The following is a 7,568-nucleotide window of genomic DNA, read 5'->3' on the forward strand; positions in this document are numbered from 1 at the left end:
GTTACACTGCCCTATAAAATCTGTGACTACATACTTGATGCGGAGCTCAGTTTAACTGGTCTCTTACAGACTAAACTCTGCTCTGATGGACTTTATAAAAGTAACTTTAACATTCTGGGGAATGTATTAGGCCTCACGTATATATAAATCTTGTACCGGTGAGCACTTCATGCAGAAAAATGGAAAATATTGGGCTTCGGAATCAGACAAGCTTGGATTCCCACCCCAGACCCACCTTATAGAGATGAGACCATGGGAACGTTACTTCATGTGATTAAACTTTTCTGCATCAAAGGGCACGCAGAGTTTAAATTCCTTTCAGAATGAAAATATTGTGATGTTAATAGAACATCCAGTTCAATGCCTTGGTCAGAGCAGGGGCTCAGCAGATGTTCATTTTTTCATATCTTCCCCTAAACTTTTCTTCTTTGATTTCTTAGTATGCTGCTGTGCTGTGACTGTGTCCCATGTGCATTTTCATGACCATTGGCAAATTTGGGTCTCTGCATTTCCCATCCGAACGTAAAGACTGCGACATATATACACCATGCAAAGAGTACTTACTCTAAAGCTGCTTGTTGGATAAATAAATGTGTGAATTTTTTGGCAAAGTTTCTGACCAGGATGCAGATTCCAAGTTTCCTAATCTGAATTCCAGCAGGGACTATTTTTTAAACCAAAGTCACCTATCTATACACCTCAACTTATTCCCGAGCCTCCTTTGTTCCCTATTACCAACAGAGCTCGAGGGAGAAACCAAGTATTATATTCTTTGTTTACAAAGTAGTCGTGTGAAATACAAACTTATTCACCTACGAATAGATATTTCTACAAACCACTATTTCATCATCAAAGTGAGGCAAGGGACTGGTCATAACAAATGAGACAGATGTGGGAATTTTGAGTCATGTCATCTGGGGGTTCCCTCTTTCTCTCTTGCCTGGGAAAGGCCAGTGGGAGGTTATAATTTCATGGTGTGACTTTCTCATCTCAGGTTTCCTGCTGATGCTGCCACTAAACCCTTCAACAAAGTCTTGGCCTTTCCCCAACTATTGTCATAAATGGGGATTACACATCTTGTTTTCCTCTTAAACAAATTAAATTAACTCAAGTACCAGAGGCTGCTCCCTCCTGATTTATTTTATTCGTAAATCTCCCAAATTTGGGTTGTTAGCAAGCCGAACTGAATTAATGGATGTATCAGTTTTAAGAAAAAGGAACCTGCGAGGCAGTCAATGCATTGCTCTTCTTTCTGTGATGAATGTGGGATTTATGAGCAATAAAAGTATAAGAAAAATATCTCCAGTTTACTTGCAGAGTGACACCATGTGAGCTGAATTACTCTGAGTATCAGTTTTCCTCTTTATGAAAGGTAGGACCTGCATTTGATGGTCTGTAGCATTATCCTCAACTCACATTTGGAGAGTGTGATTCCTTGAGATGCTGCCCTGTATGCATTGTTAGGATGCCATAAAATAAGCTCTGTGCAGGCCCCCCGCCAACTGGCTCTGAGGATTAAAAGAGCCTCAGCAGTAAGTTTCTTTGAAAATGGTACACATTTAAAATAACTACTCTGTGAGGAGAGTTATGTGGCTCTGTGATCAGAGGCTGGAGAAGAGAAACCCCACCCCCTGCAGACATGAAACTGCTCTCTGCAAGAGAAAACCAATGCTCCTTACCATCGCTGTGATCCCCCCTTCTTACAGCACTCCCTGAGCGTTGAGACCAGGCCAGGATATTTAAAGAACCCTCTCCTTGTTCTCTTTGGGCTCCTTCTCTTCTCCCACCTCCAAGCATCTCACACCCAAGATTCTAATGACAGAGTTACTGTTGTTGCAAGCTGGTGGCATCTGACATCCAAAGGCTCCTCTGAGGATGTATTTCCAAATCCTTTACGACCTTAGGGAGTGGTGTGTAATTGTTGCTATAAAGCAAGGCGCTGCAGTAACCTTGGGAATTTGAAATCACTACAGGAAATTGAAGAGTAAATTCCTCTTAATAAAGCAGTGCACAGCAAGATGCCAGGGAGCAAGAAATGAGCTCATGCGGCAGTTGGTGCTCGGGAGAGACCTCTGCTGCCAGAACCCAGCAGGGTAGGCTTGGGGCATTTGTTCCACCACAGCCCCTACCCCATTCCAGAAGCGGCCTTATTACCTTCTGGATGAAGAACTTGGAAAACAAAATGATTCCTCTATTTTAAGAAGCAGAGGCAGCAAGCTGGAGGTTAAGGTGTGAAATATAAGTTTTGAGGAGCAGAGTCGAGTCTAGTCTAGTCTAGACTTGGTCTTTGATGTTGAGGACTCAGATCATATCCTATCAGCCTCAGTTGCTCTAGAACAAAGTCCAACATTAGAACGCATGGTGATTTTTCTTTCCCCATCAGCTAGGGAGAAAGATAATGTCTATCGAGCTAAATGTGCGAAGTCTACAAGAGAGAAACTATGTAAAGCTTGGGCAGGGAGACATTACACCAATACAAATTACATATTGGTATGATAGCCCTGTTGTCAGAAGCACTTTGTATGTGTTCTGTTAGTCCTTGACAATTTTTTTTTTCTTTACATTAAAGACTGAGTGTAGACAACCTGTCTCGGCAGATGAAGGTGAAAACACCACTCAAGCAGAGTGATATTGCTCTGAAAGGGCATGGATATGAGGTTGTCCAGAAGGCATTTGTCTAAGGATATTTGACAGGCTGTGGCTAACGATCCCACCACAGGGAAGGCTAATATTAGCTGCAGTTGGTTACAGCCATTGCTTTCCAGAAACCGCCACACTCCTAATTATTCTAGGAACTTGTGATTCCCCACATTATCACTCTCCCATCCAGGCTACTTGTGTCTTCAGTCCAGTTCTTACTAGAGGCTGCCAGTTCCTCCCCTTGAGCAAAGATCTCTCTTTTCTTGGCCCCAATCTCTCTTGTCCTTCTGCCCCAAACTCCTGATTTACTCCTGTTCTACACTATTAGAATCATCAGGGTGTTGTCTATTAGCATGGGCTCTGGAGTCTAACTCAGATATGGCTGGGTCTCAGCCATGCACACACAATTACTTAGTGTCACCTACCCTCAGTTTTATCATCTTTAAAAAAATTTTTTTCCAACGTTTATTTATTTTTGGGACAGAGAAAGACAGAGCATGAACGGGGGAGGGGCAGAGAGAGAGGGAGACACAGAATCAGAAACAGGCTCCAGGCTCTGAGCCATCAGCCCAGAGCCTGACACGGGGCTTGAACTCATGGACCGCGAGATCGTGACCTGGCTGAAGTCGGACACTTAACCGACTGCGCCACCCAGGCGCCCCAGTTTTATCATCTTTAAAATGGAGAAAGGATTGCTAGGGATATGAAATGAGACCAAGTATGGAAAGCATGTAACAGAGTAAAATACCAGCAATACATTTTTTACCTATAACTATTTTTGTCAATGAGTACCTATTTGTAATGAATTCTGATTTGCTTTTTGAAGGTTGTCCTAAAATCTTTCACCCACTCTGCCCTCCCTATCTCCTGATTTATTTGGCAAACCCTTAACTTGAGCTAAAGTTACTGAAGCTCTCTAGACCTCTGTTTTCTCATCTGTAAAGTAGAGACTAAGAATTATTCTCCCATAGTTTCATCTTCCTGTGCTCAGTGGCCTCATCGACACTCCCCATGGGAACCCCCAACATGATGTCATGCTACCTCTGCAGGAGAGTCCAAGTGCTAGTGACAGCTTGTCAGCTGTCCTGAGTTTCATCTGCCCTACAGTCAACAACCTAGGTTTTTTTAATGTTTATTTATTTATTTTGGGAGGAGCAGGGAGGCAGAGGAAGAGGGAGAGAGACAATCCCAAGCAGGCTCCCTGCTGTCAGCATGGAGACCGACACGGGGCTCGAACCCACAGACCGTGAGATCATGACCTGAGCCTAAACCAAGAGTAAGATGCTTAACCAACTGAGCCACCTGGGCACCTCCACAACCTAGTTTTAGCTGTTTATTTACATTTTGACTGCTCTTCACATGAAATATTTCCAACGTTTTACAATCCTGCTTCTTTCCTCCAGATGACTTAATTGCTCTCTATATAACCTCACTATAAGGTGCCAGACTATGTGGAATGCTTCTTTCCATAAATGGTCTACTCAGATAAAGCAAATGCTGTCTCTTCTTTCCTTTGTTTTATATTTTTTACCCAGATTTTATAATCCCAGAGTGAAACACAGATCTCATTAAGTGTTTTACCTGTCACCTCATGCTATTGCCACATGAAATATCCCACCCACGAAAATTTTTATGTCAAAATGTGGAGTTCCATGTCCCCAGGTCAATAGCTATACTGTTGATGCCCTGGACTCAAAGGGCAAGTCTTCACTTTCATTTGCTTTAAATTTCAAATTAAGAGAAGCAGACCTCAGTGGGAGTTTTGTGAATACTAATTTTGTCATCCAACATATTTGCTCCTCTTCTCAGCAATTTTTGTCCACACATGGGATGAACCCTTCCCTTTCATGCATTTACCTAGGTCCACTGACAAACTGTTTCAGACAGGGCCAAGGACAGAGCCTCAGGCAGATGCTATTATGATCCCTCCTCCTGTTTGTCATCCATCAAAATATCTCCTTTGGGTCTATTTGTTCAACCAATTACCAGTCTACCTAATTGTTCTTACATTGTTCTTGCCACTGTCTCTCCATCCTGGGCCCAGTTATGACAACTGGCTCTCAGTACACAATGTCTACTGTATTTCCCTGAGGCAGTGAGCAATCAACAATTGTTAAAAGCTTGAGCAGTGGAGTCAGATAGACTTGTGTTCAATTCTGCACCCATTTCTCCTTAGCTGTATGATGCTTAAGGTTTGTTAAGCACTCTGTCCCAAACTCTCAAAGGAAGAAACTCAAGGGGATTGAGAATAGCTGTTTTATAGGGCTAATGTAGTTTCTGGGCAGATACAATATGATAAAGCATATCAAGCACTTACAAGAAACCACTTGTCCATAATAAGAACTCAATAAATGTGAGCTCTTTTTACAACTATAAACATCACAACTCCACTAAAGAAAATAAAAGGAAAAATGAGATTAACCTGACCAGATCCTTGCTGATTTCTACTACACATTTGAGACTTTATTCTAATATTTGTGTTTTTTCCCTTCACAGCACTGATCTCTATTTGTAATCACACATGGATTGTTATGATTATTTAATTAAAATTATCTTCTTCATTGACCCAGAAGCTCCATCAGAACACAATTCATGGCCACTTGTGCTCAGCCTTGCATCCTCCAAGTACCCTGAACAATTCTGGGCTGGTGCTCAATGCATATTTGTTAGGCAAAATGACTTCCATGCAATTTGTACTAATGATAACCAAGGAACAGAAAAGAATCAGCAAGTTTCTATTAACCGCCTATGAGTACAGATTTCCCCACCCTACCAATCCCACCACGTGGCTTTGCACAGAGCAGCTGGTTCTGACTGAAGAATAATTCAGGAAGTGTATTTGATTGCTGTTCTGAAGAGCCTAATGTCAGGAGCCTCATTATATCACAACTGACTTTTCCTCCAGACTGAGATGAGTGTGCATGTTCAAGAAGACCAGAGGAAGATACTGGAAGAGTGAATCTGGGTTGAGGTCCCCTGCTGGAGGGCCTGAGGACAGCAGATGCAAAAGTCAGAGCGTGAAGTCCTACCACGAGGCAGAAAGCCGAAGTAAATGGAGACATCAAGTAGAGAAGAGCAGAAGACGCGAAGAGCCTGCAGGCCCTGTGCCTCCCAGGCACGCAGAGGGGGCGGTGGAACAGGTGATGGGGCAACTGTTGTCTGAGGGACCAGGCTCAGGACTGAGTTAAGAGTCATATCCATACCCCCCAACTTTGTCCGTCTGTACGACCTTTAGCAAGTCGCTTGACTTCTATAGACTTCTGTCTTCTAATCCACACAATGAGAGAAATAATGAAAATCTCACAGAGTTGTTATAAAAATGAAAGTCTATCACTTAACGAAATCATCTAGCCAAGTGATGAAAGCAGGTTCACATGTAGAGTGCTTACTCTTGGTTATGAGCAGTAAAAGGTGATTCCATGTAATAGGTGTTCTAATGTCCCTGGGATGAAACAACATACCAGGCCGATAGTGGACATAGGCATCTGTCGAAAACCTCGTCTATAGCTAGCCCTTAGGAGAAATATCGAGAAGCGGAATTGTGGGAAGTCAATACCAAAAACTGTTTTAAAGATTATTTAGGGGAGTCTTGGTGGCTTAGTCGGTTAAGCGTCTGACTTTGGGTCAGGTCATGATCTTGTGGTTTGTGGGTTCAAGCCCCAAGTCGGGCTCTGTGCTGACAGATGAGACCTAGAGCCTGCTTCAGATTCAGTGTCTTCCTCTCAGTCTCTGCCCCTCCCCCACTCATGCTCTGTCTCTCTCCGTCTCTCAAAAATAAATACAAACGTTGAAAGAAATTTTAAAGATCATTTAGCATTTCGCCAAACTGACTGATCGTAAAAATCATGAGGTTAAAACCACAAATACCAGACTTCCACTGAAGAGCAACTAAGGCATATTCTCCAGGGTAGGGGCCTAGACATTGGTATTAACAAAGTACCAGGTGATTTTAATGACTACATGAAATTGGTAAATGCTGCATAGTTAGTTCAACCTTTGCTAATTATTTAAATCTCTTTAAGCTCTCACGACTCAAAACAGCAGCATCAAGATCACCTGGGAGAGTGTTAGAATTGCAGAACCTCGGATCCCACTGCAAACTTAACTGCACAGCAGTCTGTACCTTAACAAGACTCCAGGTGATTCTTATGCATATGAAATGTCAAGAAGCACCAGTTTAAAACCTCCTCACCTATTCTTGGACATTTGGAGGCCGGGAAAGCTCTCTCCCTGGAAACTTTCTATCTCTTAGTGCTTCTAACTACTTAAAATATAGGAGCCAAAAAAGCCGAAACCAAAACCAAAACTGAAAACCCTCCCTACGGAGTCAACACCATTGAGAGTATTTTAGGATCTGAGCCATTGATTGTGACACAGACTGGTAAGAGTTAACAATGCCAGGTCATCTAATAAAGGTAGGTGTTAACTTACTTCTACAATATTAATCCTCAAAAATCAAAAGTTGTTTTATGTTTTCCTTCTTATGGGTTTAAAAAATTAGGCTAGGGGCCTGGGTGGCTCAGTCGGTTAAGCGTCCGACTTCGGCCCAGGTCATGATCTAGCAGTTCGTGAGTTGGAACCCCGCATTGGGCTCTGTGCTGACAGCTCAGAGCCTGGAGCCTGCTTCAGATTCTATATCCCCCTCTCTTTCTGCCCCTCCCCTGCCCACGCTCTGTCTCTCTCTGTCTCAAAAATAAAGAAATGCTAAAAAAAAAAATTAGGCTAAAAAAACATGATATAAATTCACCATCTTAAACATTTTGATGGGTCCAATTCAGTAGTGTTAACTGTATCCACATTGTTGTATGACAGGTCTTTAGAATCTTTTCATCTTTCAAAGCTGAAACTATACCCATTGAACAACAACTCCCCGGCTCCCTCTCCCCGCAGTCCTTTGCTGTCTCTGAAGAAATAAGCTGCCTGGTTGT

At 42.6% G+C, this 7,568-nt stretch overlaps 1 long non-coding RNA gene across 1 annotated transcript in view; it reads left to right on the forward strand.

Annotated features, from left to right (window-relative positions):
- LOC128312650 (uncharacterized) overlaps positions 1 to 6,727 on the forward strand; it is a 29,121-nt gene extending 22,394 nt beyond the window's left edge. Inside the window, exon 3 of the long non-coding RNA XR_008292198.1 lies at positions 5,137 to 6,727. This is a non-coding gene — a long non-coding RNA (uncharacterized LOC128312650). The remainder of the gene's footprint in view (positions 1 to 5,136) is intronic.
- Positions 6,728 to 7,568: the final 841 nt, after the last annotated feature.

The sequence above is a fragment of the Acinonyx jubatus genome, chromosome D2 (genome assembly GCF_027475565.1).
Source record: "Acinonyx jubatus isolate Ajub_Pintada_27869175 chromosome D2, VMU_Ajub_asm_v1.0, whole genome shotgun sequence".
Taxonomy (NCBI): domain Eukaryota; kingdom Metazoa; phylum Chordata; class Mammalia; order Carnivora; family Felidae; genus Acinonyx; species Acinonyx jubatus.